Source organism: Myotis nattereri, assembly GCF_964212035.1.
Source record: "Myotis nattereri genome assembly, chromosome: 12".
Taxonomy (NCBI): Eukaryota; Metazoa; Chordata; class Mammalia; order Chiroptera; family Vespertilionidae; genus Myotis; species Myotis nattereri.
This window is the reverse complement of record NC_138087.1, coordinates 19,573,660-19,586,014: the sequence shown is the minus strand read 5'-3', so window position 1 is coordinate 19,586,014 and position 12,355 is coordinate 19,573,660.

Here is a 12,355-nt window from a genome sequence, read left to right as displayed (position 1 = left end):
CAGCTAGGGGCTCTGCTGCTCAGCTGGGAGGGGACCAGATCCAGTCACATCTGCCCAGCCAGGGGCCCTGCTGCTCAGCTGGGAGGTGAGCCAGATCCAGTCACCTCTGCCCAGCCAGGGGCTCTGCTGCTCAGCTTGGAGGGGATCAGATCCAGTCACCTCTGCCCAGCCAGGGGCTCTGCTGCTCAGCTGGGAGGGGATCAGCTCCAGTCACCTCTGCCCAGCCAGGGGCTCTGCTGCTCAGCTGGGAGGGGATCAGATCCAGTCACCTCTGCCCAGCCAGGGGCCCTGCTGCTCAGCTGGGAGGGGAGCCAGATCCAGTCACCTCTGCCCAGCCAGAGGCCCTGATGCTCAGCTGGGAGGGGAAGCAATCCAGTCACCTCTGCCCAGCCAGGGGCCCTGATGCTCAGCTGGGAGGGGAAGCAATCCAGTCACCTCTGCCCAGCCAGGGGCCCTGCTTCTCAGCTGGGAGGGGATCAAATCCAGTCACCTCTGCCCAGCCAGGGGCCCTGCTTCTCAGCTGGGAGGGGATCAGATCCAGTCACCTCTGCCCAGCCAGGGGCCCTGATGCTCAGCCCGCCTCTTGAATTACAGCGTGACCACGTGACTTAGCTCCAGACCACAGAATGTGGGGAGTGACATGCACCACTGCCAGGCAGGCCCGTAGAAAACTCCCCCCAAGGGTCCTCGTGCTTCTCCCTTCTCTGCTGGCAACAATACAGTTTCAGGTCTCAGGGACGCTGGTACCACCAAAGGGAAGAGGCCTGGATTCTCAATCACCTCAGCCCAGCAACTGCCCATTGAACTGACCCATTAAAACACACTTTATGGTATGAAGCCACTGAAATACTGCAGTTTCCTTTTTTACAGCAAGAACACGAGAGCCATGTAAGGTCATAGTTAAGTCATCTCTGCGGGAATGATTACAAGGGCTATGGATTTGCCTTTGATAATATGAATTGAACCCCTGAAGTATACTATTGCCTTTTGAAAATAATAATTATACTATGTGTATTAAAAATAGCCACCATGTACTGGCCTCTATGTGCTAGGCAGGAACCACACTGTCTGTTTTCTGTGTTTTGACTTATAAACATCTGGTCAACACTTCTGCCTCAGTTTATAAACAAGAACTTAGCCCTGGGGAAGGTAACAGGTACAAGCCTGGGTCACGCAACCAGAACGCAGCACAGCCACCTCCAGCCCACACTGATTTTCTCCAGAGCTCACATCATAACTATTTGCTCCCCCATTTTTTTTTTAATTCTCAACCAAGGGTATTTTTTCCATTGCTTTCCAGAGAGAGTGGAAAGGAGGGAGGAGGAGAGAGACATAGGAGAGAGAGAAACATCAATGTGAGAGACACATCAACTGGCTGCCTTCCACTCGGCCACAACCGGGGCCGGAGATCGAACCTGCAACCCAAATACGTGTCCTTGACCGGGAATCAAATGAGGTCAACACTCTAACCACTGGCCACGCTCTCCAGGGCACTCCCCTGCCTTAAGAAAAAAGAACCGCACACTGCCTCAAGACTCTGCATTGTACAACGCGAATGTAAATTTTTTTCTGCCCCGAACAATAAGCAGCCTGGCACGTAAGTCAGCACCCTGCCCAGGTGCCTAGGTCTGGCTGCAGGGGCCCAGCCTGTGTAACGGAAAGGGCTTTCCTGCTGATCATCTCAGCTGTCCTCGCCCCAAGGACAGCGCTCTGCCCCCCACCCCATGAGTGCGTCGCTTACCTCATGTGGACACCTCCAGTTACACTTGTACTACCTCTGACCATGTCTTAACTCAACCACCAGTTTTTTAATCCAGATCTTGAACAGATTCCAAAATAGTTGGCCCCCCCTAGAATGCGGGCTGAAGAGCCCTGAAGTACCATTTCGTCCTGCCCTCGTGTCTAGAAGTCTCTTCAAGAAAATCCAGACCACAGGTCACGTGTCTCACGCCTCCGGACGGTCTTGAGAAGTGAATCTGATCCCCAAAATAAATCCACCGTAATGAGTTTTTTAAAAGCGAATGGTCTTTACATAAACTGCCTTGTTTACGAGCGATGGCTTTCCAAATTACAGGCCGAGGAGACGCTCGTCAGTCACGGAGTCTTCCTAGACAGGGCGACTTCCACGGCCCCCCGCGACTGCCAGCCTCTGCCAGCTGCCAACAGGAGAGCCAATTTGTGAGGCAGGGGAACCAGGGAGGGCGGAGGTCATCTCTCAGGGCACCGACCTCCGTACCGGAGAGACGCTGGACAGGTTATTTTATGGGCCAACCTTGGCACAGAAATATAACTTTCTGAGTTAAAATGGAAGAGAAAGACAAATTAGGCACTTCCATGAGAGTCCTGATTTTTCCCCTATTGCTATGGTAACCACTACTCCATTTTAGGAGAGGAAAAAGGAAGAGTGGGCCTTAAAACGAAGCTGTAAAATTCGTCAGGGATGTATCAAGAAGGACTTTAAAAAGATAGTCCTTTTAATTAGTTCACGGCTGGGAATCTGTCCAAGGGAAATAGCCTGGTAGATGTGCAAACATGTACATGGAAGAGATTTTTGATAGCGCTTTATTAAACAGTGAAATTGGAAAAATCTGAATGTCCAACAACTGGAAATGAGTGATGGTGTATTCATAGGGAGGAATGCAGAGAGCTGGAGTTAGGATGCAGGGTCTATATCCCCGCAGGGATGCACGCTCACCATGTACCTGCCAGTCAGTGTGTAAGTGACAGGAGAGCACCTCCTATCTGGCTCCACTAAAAAAGGTTCCCAGAGAAAAATATCAAGATGAGTCTATGAAAATATTAACAGCACTAGTTATTTCCAGCGAGAGCAATTTGGAGTGGCTGCAAATGTTGGCTGTGTGCTTTTTTTTCTGTGATAATTTTTCATTATTTGTGTGTAATTAAAAATATATGTTGAAACATATCCATGGCTGATAGTTTTACTTTATTCAAAACTACTACTCACCTTCCTAGTGGCCCTTCCTGGTGAGAGGAATACAATTCCTGCCTCCCTAGACATCAGGGTTAACTCTCTGATCTTCCCTGGCTAACGAAATAAAGATGAAATAAGACAAGGAAGGGATGATGTGGGAGACTCCACACAGAGATTCTGAGAGCTATGGCGTGCTCACCGAGCTACATGTCCCCTGGTCTAGATAAGCTGCTGCTTGTGCCATAGAGAAGATGGGATCAGATCTGGGCTGACTCGTTTATGAGTGAAAGAGAAATCTTGGGTGGCCATAACCACTGGGATTTTGGAGCTGTTCGTTACCATGAAAATGCTAGCTAACTGCTAGATGAACCTTTACCACCACCACCCCCTGCCAGGCCAAACTGAGAGCCTATCAGCTAACCATCGAATTAGTTTTCCTTTCATGTTCAGCCAAAACCTCCCTTACCAGTATATAAAACTGTTACGTGGCAATTTACTGCACCTGCCTTCCGTGTTTCCTTTCTGCCTCTCCTTCCTCTTAGGGTCATGCAGATTACTTCCCTGTCTCCTGTGACTGTTTCTTAGGCCCCCCCTATTCTCACTCATGTCCAGGCCTTGTTCATTTCATGCCCACACGTGGTGACCATGCTCAAGTACACCATCTCTCAATCCTCGTTATACATGTTGTGACGCGCACCTTCCTTAAATGCTGCTTGCAACTTAACGCCACTGGTTCAACACTCTCTCACCTTTTGCCTGAGAATTCAGGCCTCTGTTTAATGCTTCAAACTCACAACACCCTCCTAACGTGAACCCTCATCAAGGGCCAAACTAGCACATCCTTTATTTCCTGTGTAGACCTCACATGTTCCCAGAATTGGGGTCCACCTGCCCAAGGTTACAGTGAGGGTGTCAGTAGCCGGAAACCTCTGGAGAAAAGTGACACTGGTGGTGGAATGTAGGAATAAGTTCATGGGGGACTCTAATATACTGACATATAGGTTGCATGGACTTAAGGTACAGGTGGCAAAGTGGGTAGGGCGACCACACATGGCAATAATCTCCCCACATGGCCAACAATTCCTCCCATCGCTGCACACACAAGACCGATTTCCTTTCCCTTAGGTTCTGTGATGCTTTGACCAATAGAAATGGTAGAAGCGATGTTCTGTGACTTCCAAGAGCATAAGAGGCCTGGCAGCTGCCACCTGCTCGGAGCCCAGCCGGTGCGCCTAAGGTATTTCAGGAGAGACCCCTGCAGGATGAGGCCCTGGAGGATGGGCGCCAATCTGGGACTTCCCAGCTCCAGGCGGGTCCCAGCAGAATGCAGCCACCTGGGTGGCCCCAGCCAACAGCATGTGGAGCCGAATAACTGCCCAGGTGAGCCCAATCAACCCAACTACTTGTGGAAATACAACAAACTGGAATGTTATAGCTTGGCTCAGAGCAACCGATACGCAAGACAACAGGTAGTCTCCTTCCCTGTGCCTGAAAACAATACCACTCCAGCCTCTTAGGGGCCAGCAGTTTATGGAACCTGAGACTCAATATTCTCGGCACAGTGGCACTAGGACGCCCTCAGGTGACCCACAGGCAGTGAATTTAGACAATGGGATAAGGATTGGGGTGCACAGGAAATGGCGAGGACAAGATAAAGGAGAGCATATGGGAAGTATTGCTGATAGACTGACCTATGAGGATACAACGAGATGAAAACCTAGAGGTGGTAGAAGGTCTCTGTTGAAGTTGGAGATGAGAGCCAGTACAACTGCAGTTAATACTTCTGTGGTTCCGTTCCCAAGGGCTGGTAAGGACTTGAGGAGGGGGGGTGGCATCAGTAACAACTAATACTCTACTGCTACTCCCACACCCTCTTTGCTCTGGTTATCAGGGGAGAACATAAATCCGTCAGAGGCAGCAGTACAGAACTACCAGCACGTGGCAGATGGCCAGCTGGTCACCAAATGCATTTCTTCTTGTTTCCGGCACGCAGTCAGACCCCGTTCCCCAGTTATCTGACCACGTTCCAGCCAACAAAATGGAGATAAAAACGATGCGCCCACATCCTAGCATGCCCATTAGCAACCTCCCTGCTTTCCCACTTACATGGCGACCTTGGAAGTTGCACACTGACAATGGTGGAGCCTCAAGGACAGACCTTGGGTCTCTGGCCTACTGCTTAGAGGAAAGCCACACCCAAACAGGTGCATCTATTTGAATGACTAACAAACGTGACACACTGCTAATATGAGCTACGTGCACTGGAAAGTCCTTCAGTGCAAAGACGTCCAGCCAGGAGTGGGCAGATGCTCTGGAAAACTAAGGTAGTAATGAAAATCCTTGGCTATTTCCAATGGTGAAAACGCTTAATGGCCTAGGTTTACAAGCTAATTAAAACATCAAGTGTCTCTGCTGTGCCTGGGCTGATCTCCTGTCAATCAGGAGCTCTGCATGGCTAATATGGCAAAATAACTATTACTTTAAAATACAGCTTCTTTAATTAACAACATCTCCCACCACAAGAAATAATAAAAGTGATACCTGGTGATTCAAACACCTGGAAGCACTGCTCTCATACACTCTATACACACAATTGGTCCTGCATTTTCTTTTCCTTAAGAAAATGGGCATCCCAACAGTGCACTGTAAAAGCCGATTCGAAGATTGCTACGCTACCCACGGACATTATTTTATCCTTTTCAAAGCATCAAGAATAAATCTTGGCCACACCAAGACTGGATGACTTTGGGCACATTACTTAACCTTTCTGAACCTCAACTCCAGCAGGAGGCGTCTTCCATTTACCTGCAGTGAGTGTAGAGCTCGGAGGTCATGGGCGCCAGCTGGATGGCTTGTTCGGTCAGCCCGCTAAGTCCCACACCCGCTGTTTCTCATTCAGCAGGCCTGGGGTGGGACCTGAGAGTGTGCGTTTCTAACAAGTGCCCGGGTGCGCTAAGGTTCCCCAGAGAAATAGAACCCATAGTGTGGCCTTACACCCCACGGGTTTATTTTAAGGAACTGGCTCAGATGGTTATGGGCTTGCAAAGTCTAATGTCTGTGGGAAGGCCAGTGGGAGTTGACGTGGCAGTCTTGAAACGGAATGCAGCCTGGAACAGAGCCCTCCCTCCCCTGGGGACCTCAAACTTTTCTCTGAAGCTCTTCAAGGGACTGGATGAGGCCCACCAAGTTATAGAGGGTAATCATGTCACTCAAAGTCTATTGATTTAAGTGGTAACTGCATCTAAAAAACACCTCCATGGTGACATCTAGGCTGGTGTTTGACCAAACAACTAGCCTAGCCAGGTGGACACTAACATTCACCATCACACCACGTGGTGCTAAGGGCCTGGGGCTCCTCTGAGTACTGCCCTGGCAAGAACTGCACAGAAGGGAACTGGGAGGAAGCGACATCAGGTGGTTGCAATTACAACCACCTCTCCCTCCTTACAGGCCTTTTAAAAACACACACACACACACACAAAACACTTTTATTGATTTCAGAGTGGAAGAGAGAGGGAGAGATAGAAACATCAATGATGAGAGAGAATCATTGATTGGCTTCCTCCTGCAGGCCCCACACTGGGGATCGTGCCTGCAACCCAGGCACATGCCCTGATTGGGAATGAAACTGTGACCTCCTGGCTCATAGGTTGACGCTCAACCATTGAGCCATGTCGGCTGAGCAAGCCTTTCTATTTTTAATCAACCAGGGAAATCAGATTTTCACTCCCCAAATATTTAAGAGTGTGTCTGTGTAAAGAGAGTATGTGTAAACATGTGCATCAGTGGTTGCTTCTAAAATTCAAATAAGCAATTTCTGGATTAGCCACCTGTGTATGCTAACAGAGCCCATTCTCAATCCATAAGTATAAAATACGAAGTTTAGTTACGATCCCGAGATCCCCGCTCACATACAGACATAGACACGAATGCAGGGTGAGCCCGGTTCTCCATCCACCTGAGAGTCCTCAAGCCTGTGTAGATCTAAATGAAGAAACCCGAATTTCAAAATTAATGATGGAATTCTGACCAGGCACTTAATCATTACATGTTACATGAGCACATGAATAATTTTGTACGTTGAAAAGTTGTAAAGTGATGATAGAAATGAAATGCTAATTATTCTCTTAAGAGAGTCATTTCCCACTAGGATTAAGTTCTTGCTTTTTTGACACATTTTAAAAATCTGCACTTCACAGCAGTTAGGAAACAGCAGAACTTGGTTCTGATTTAATCAGATGAGAACGGATTCAGCTGGAGGCCAAAATCACACTTGGTGGGAGAGGTTGTGGAGCTTCACACTCCATTTTTTAAAAAACATATACATTGCTTTCACTCTTCCCTTGAACTTTCACTCAGCTTGATACTATTCCTAGATTTAATTCCTAATTCCCCAAAGGTTAGTACTATAATGTAAGACACCTTTAATAAAGAACTTTCTACAATACTTGAATCAAATGAGCCACTTTTTAAAAACTGACTTTGGCAAGGATGACAATAACATTTATATACATAGACACAGATACAGATACACACATATATTCACCAACCAAAGTCCTATCACACCAAAAATATTTAGTTATCCATTTCATCTAAATTCATCATTACTGTATTTCACGAATTATGCTCCAAACAGTTCTCTGAAATAGGTGTTCAGAAAAAAAGAAACAGCTGCAAGGGGGTGGGGGGCGGGGCTAGGTTAAACAGGCTCTTTTATTTCTACAAAGTCTGTGGTTTTTGTTAAAACGCACACGTACGTGTATGCACACAAAGTACTCACTACTTCCCATACTTACTTGTTTGTGAACAACTCGTGTTCCCTGCTCAAAGCATCTCTCAGGACTGGGGTTCCGCTACAACACGCTAGAAAACAGCTTGAAGATGCATTCAGGATGGACTTACGCTAACCACTCCCCTCAAGCAAATGCACACAGACACGGACTCCCTCTGTCCCCAAATGGCGCTCCGTGTCAGCAGCCCAGTCCTCCCACTGAGGCAGGCAGGAAGCAGTCTAACCGACAGCTCTGCTTCTTCCATGTCTCCGCCTTCCAGAAACTCTCTTCCCTCCAGTAATACCGATGGTGTTTCAAACCAGTGTGGACAAACGGGGTAACAACTGCTCAAGGAGAGCCCTAATGTGATGATAAAAGAAACCAAAACATCGATAGTTGTCATTTCCAGGTTGTTCAATTTCAGATTTTTTTTCTTCTTCATGCTGTTCTGGGTTTTATACGTTTCTTAAATAAGCTATCCTTTTCTAATCAGAAAACAAATCTATCACTTTAAAAGGTAGCCTAATGTATTTGCTTCTCAGGGAAACTTTCGTAATGTAAATACTTACAATGTCATCATTTTCATCTTCATGCCAATAGAATATAGACAACATGAAAAAGGACCGAACAGTGCTAAACCTGCCTTTGTTTCCTCTGTCAAGATATATGAGCTGCCACTCATTTACAAAGGAGAACTTTTACTTTCACGAGAAACACACAGCATACCACCAGAAAATTGTATTTCTGCCTAACTAGAACTCAGAACAGTCACTTCTAGAATGGCTCATATGCCTGTGGTAGCTGAACAATGCACCCACCCCCCCAAAAGGATATCCATGTCTTAATCTGTAGAGCCTGTAATTATTACCCTATGTCATAAAAAAAACAACGGTTTTTCAGAAGTGAATAATCTAAGATCTTGAGATGGGAGGTTATCCTGGATTATCTGGGGGGCCCTAAATGCAATGCCCTATGTCCTCATGAGGGGGAAGTAGAGGGAAGTGTGACAGAAGAGGAGGCCTGTAGCCACAGAGACAGAGGGAACGTGATGCCGCCACAAGCCAAGGATGCTGGGAGCCACCAAAGCTGGGAGAGGCAAGGAATGGATTCTCCCCGAGAACTTCCAGAAGTGCAGGTCTGCCGATGCCTTGATTCTGGCCCTGATTACACACCTCTGTGAGAGAATACATTTCAGCTGTTTTAAACTCTCAAGTTTGTGCTCATTTGTCACAGCAATCCTAGCAAACTAATGCGACGGCCCCAGTCTGAAGGAGCAAGTGCTCTCCATTTACACCGGCTGAGCAATTCCCGAAGCCAATCCCCACCTTGGGTGACTGTCCCTCGGCCTGATGCAGGAGTAACCGGGACACTGGCTTGCAAGGTCTGGGCACACCTTTGAGTCACACACTGTTCGAGTGAGTGAAGTCTAGGAGACATGAACCCAGTCACGTGAAAACTATCCGGGGTGATGTGCATTTAACCACATTATTTCCTGAGATTTTTGGTGTATGTCTAAAATCACATCTCTGACCAAGAAATTCTTGAAACGCGTACCTGACACAATTATATGCACACCTATATTCCCAATATCAGCCAAAAAGCCCTGCAAAACTAGAATCAGAGAGTGTTTTAAATAGAAAACAGGTGAGAAAGAAACATTCCACTTACCTCAGCTATTGACTAAACTTTGAAAGAATAAAGCACACACTGCAGGAAAATCAGCAATTGGAGAGAGAATTGTTGTAAATCAGATTCCTCCCACTTAGGAGCCCCATTCTCTCCCAGTAGCACCAAAATTGAAAAGAGGTTATTGCTTCTAAAGGTTTAATTTAAATGTAGGCCCTTCAACACCAAGTTCAATGATTTATCACACTGACTGAATTCTAATTCTCTTCCTCTGTTGAATCCCAGAAAGCCTTTCCTCCCAACATCAGTACCACTGAGACACATCCCCACTTACAGGAACTCCTCATCCTCCCAAAACTTAATTCACAGGACATTTAATTGAATGGCACAGTGTGGTGTCAAGGGGGATGAAGGTAGCGGCACCATCCAGCACAGGTATGAGGAGGCCTGGCACATTTTTTCCACACGGTCTTCTAGAATACCTGCCTTCACAAAAGGATCCAGTGTTGACAGCTCAATACATCCCAAGTATAGACTCATCTGTCACTACCAGAGCGCAGAGATCACCACCTGAACAACTCACCTGCTTCAGGAGGGACTTAATCTCCCTTCCTACTCCTCCCTCCACACCCACTCTACTTAAAAGTGGCTGACTACAGCTTAACGGAAAGTACAGCGGACCCACGGGTCTCAAACTTCATTCATTCCAGAAGGCCGTTCGAGTAGCAATTTGTTCAAAAACGGAATCATTTTTTCCCACTAGAAATAATGTAAATGGAATTAATCCCTTCCAGCCGCCCAAATGATTCCCTACTTTACCTTTCTTATATACAGTCCATGTCTAATGTACTGTTTAATCTATCATCACTTTAAAAAAACCCAAAAAGGACATGAAATGTAAATGAAAATTTAACCAAAATGTACAGTAAAAATGAAAATGTATGTATGCACTGGAACGTACCTTTAATGGTGAGCGCTACAGAGGATTGAACATGGAGAGGACGGACGGATGGAAAGATGCTATTGTCGGGAAGAGGAGTTCCTTCCACGAAAATGTCAGGTAGCTGTTCCTCGGTTCCTTCCTTCCCTCTCTTTGCTCCCCCAGAACTTGCTTCAGGCTCCCTGGGCCTCTGTCTCACTAAAAACCTATCCAGGTTTGTTTTTGCCTGCGTTTAACACTTGCCTGGAGTGAAACACTGCATTGCCATTGAACAGGTTGGTAACACGGTTTGCTGCTTCTTTGTCAGGGTGATATTTCTCAATAAAACTTTGTTTCTCCCCATTTGCAAGCGTTCCCTTGATTAGTGAAGTAGGAATCACCTTCCTTCCCTCCTCCTCCGAAGAGCGCTCCTCAGCTGCCGTCTGGCTGCTCCCTCGGAAGGTCCTGGAGCCCCTCAATGGTCAGTGATCTCCTCCTCATCATCATCACCCAAGTCCAGACACAGTATCCTCCAGAACAGACACCGGCTCGTCCTCACAGCCCTCCACGTCTCCTTCAGCAACAGACTCCGGCCACAGGTTCTTCCAGGCTGATGGCCTGGCCCGGGAAGGCACTTCCCCGCATGCTTCATCTGCGAGCCTCAAGCCAGTGAGGGCGTTAAAATGTCCCTTCCAGAACTCCCTGAGGGTTAAATTACTTTCAGAGGTCGCCTCTCAGACAGTGCCTCTGTGTAGAGTTTTTGTTTTTTGTTTGTTTGTTTTTAATTAGAAATGACCTGCTGGTCCCTGGGCTGGATGGGAGGCACTGTGCTCGGGGGCAAGAACCTCAGGGTGGTGAAGCTATGCCCCTCCACCAGCTTGGCCTCCAAGCCTGCAGGGCGGGCAGGAGCCTTGTGCATTACACTAAGTGCCCTGGGCGGGAACTGTTTCTCCCAGAGGTATTTCCTCACACTGGAAGCCACTCCATCTAAAATTGCCTGGTTACCCACAGGTTGCTATTCGCCCTCCACATCATGTTCCACTTGTTTTCTTCTTTTTTTCCCAACTTGTTTTTCATGACATGATCTTCAAAACTCACAGGTTTTCAGCATGGTAGACAAATAGAGGCTTCCACTGAAAGCCCCCACGCCCATTCCCACGCAACAATAAGGTCAGGCTGCCCTTCATTGGCTTGTGTCCTGGCAATGACCTCCTCCTGTGTGATGCAGGTGCTCTCTGGCATTTTCTTCCCGAAGAGGCCTGTCTCACCGCCACGGAACACTTGTTGGGGAACAAATCCCCCCGCCTCTATGCATTTTGTCACGAACTTGTCGGCAGCTACTTTGTTAGAACTGGCAGCCTCCCCATGCCTCACTGCACTGGGAATACCGCTGTTTCTGAAATCCATGGAACCACCCCCTACCACCCTTAAGCGAATCACTCTCAGTACTCGTTCCAGGGTTCTTTTTCAGGGGGTCAGCCCAAAGTAGCTTCGCCTTCTCACCTATCATTGCCTCCGAAATGCTGTCACCGGCTAACTACTTTCCGTTTATCCACATCAACAATTTTCCTACCTCTCCAATCGCCTGTGATTGTTGTTTCCTGAGCACTTCCACACCCTTAGCAACGTCAGCACTCCTGAGGGCCTCGTTAGGCTTTAAAACTGTGCTGAACGTCAATTGGGCCATGGCACCCTCAGTAGCCAGATCGGACACGTGAACTCGCAAGATTATTTCTTTTTAAAGCTCTATTATGGTTCTCACTTTCCTTTTCACTTTGCTGCTATCACGAACCTACTTACTGTATTTATTAATAATAAGCATCAACAAAAGCAAAAAAAAAAAAAAAAGGCACAAAAATATTCAGAGCACAATCTCCTGAGATGTTAACAATGCAAGGTTTAGTGATAAACGGACTCATACTCCAGCATTCTCTCCTTTTGTTTCTTACCTGAGAAGTGCGTGACTGATCATACAGGTATCAGCATGAAAAGGTTGTCCGGTCGAGAACCTAGTTTTGTTCGACAACTGAGACATTTTTCCATGAACAACTTGGTCGAGACGGCTGAGAACCGAGGTCTGACTGTCATGAGAATTCAGATCTGAAT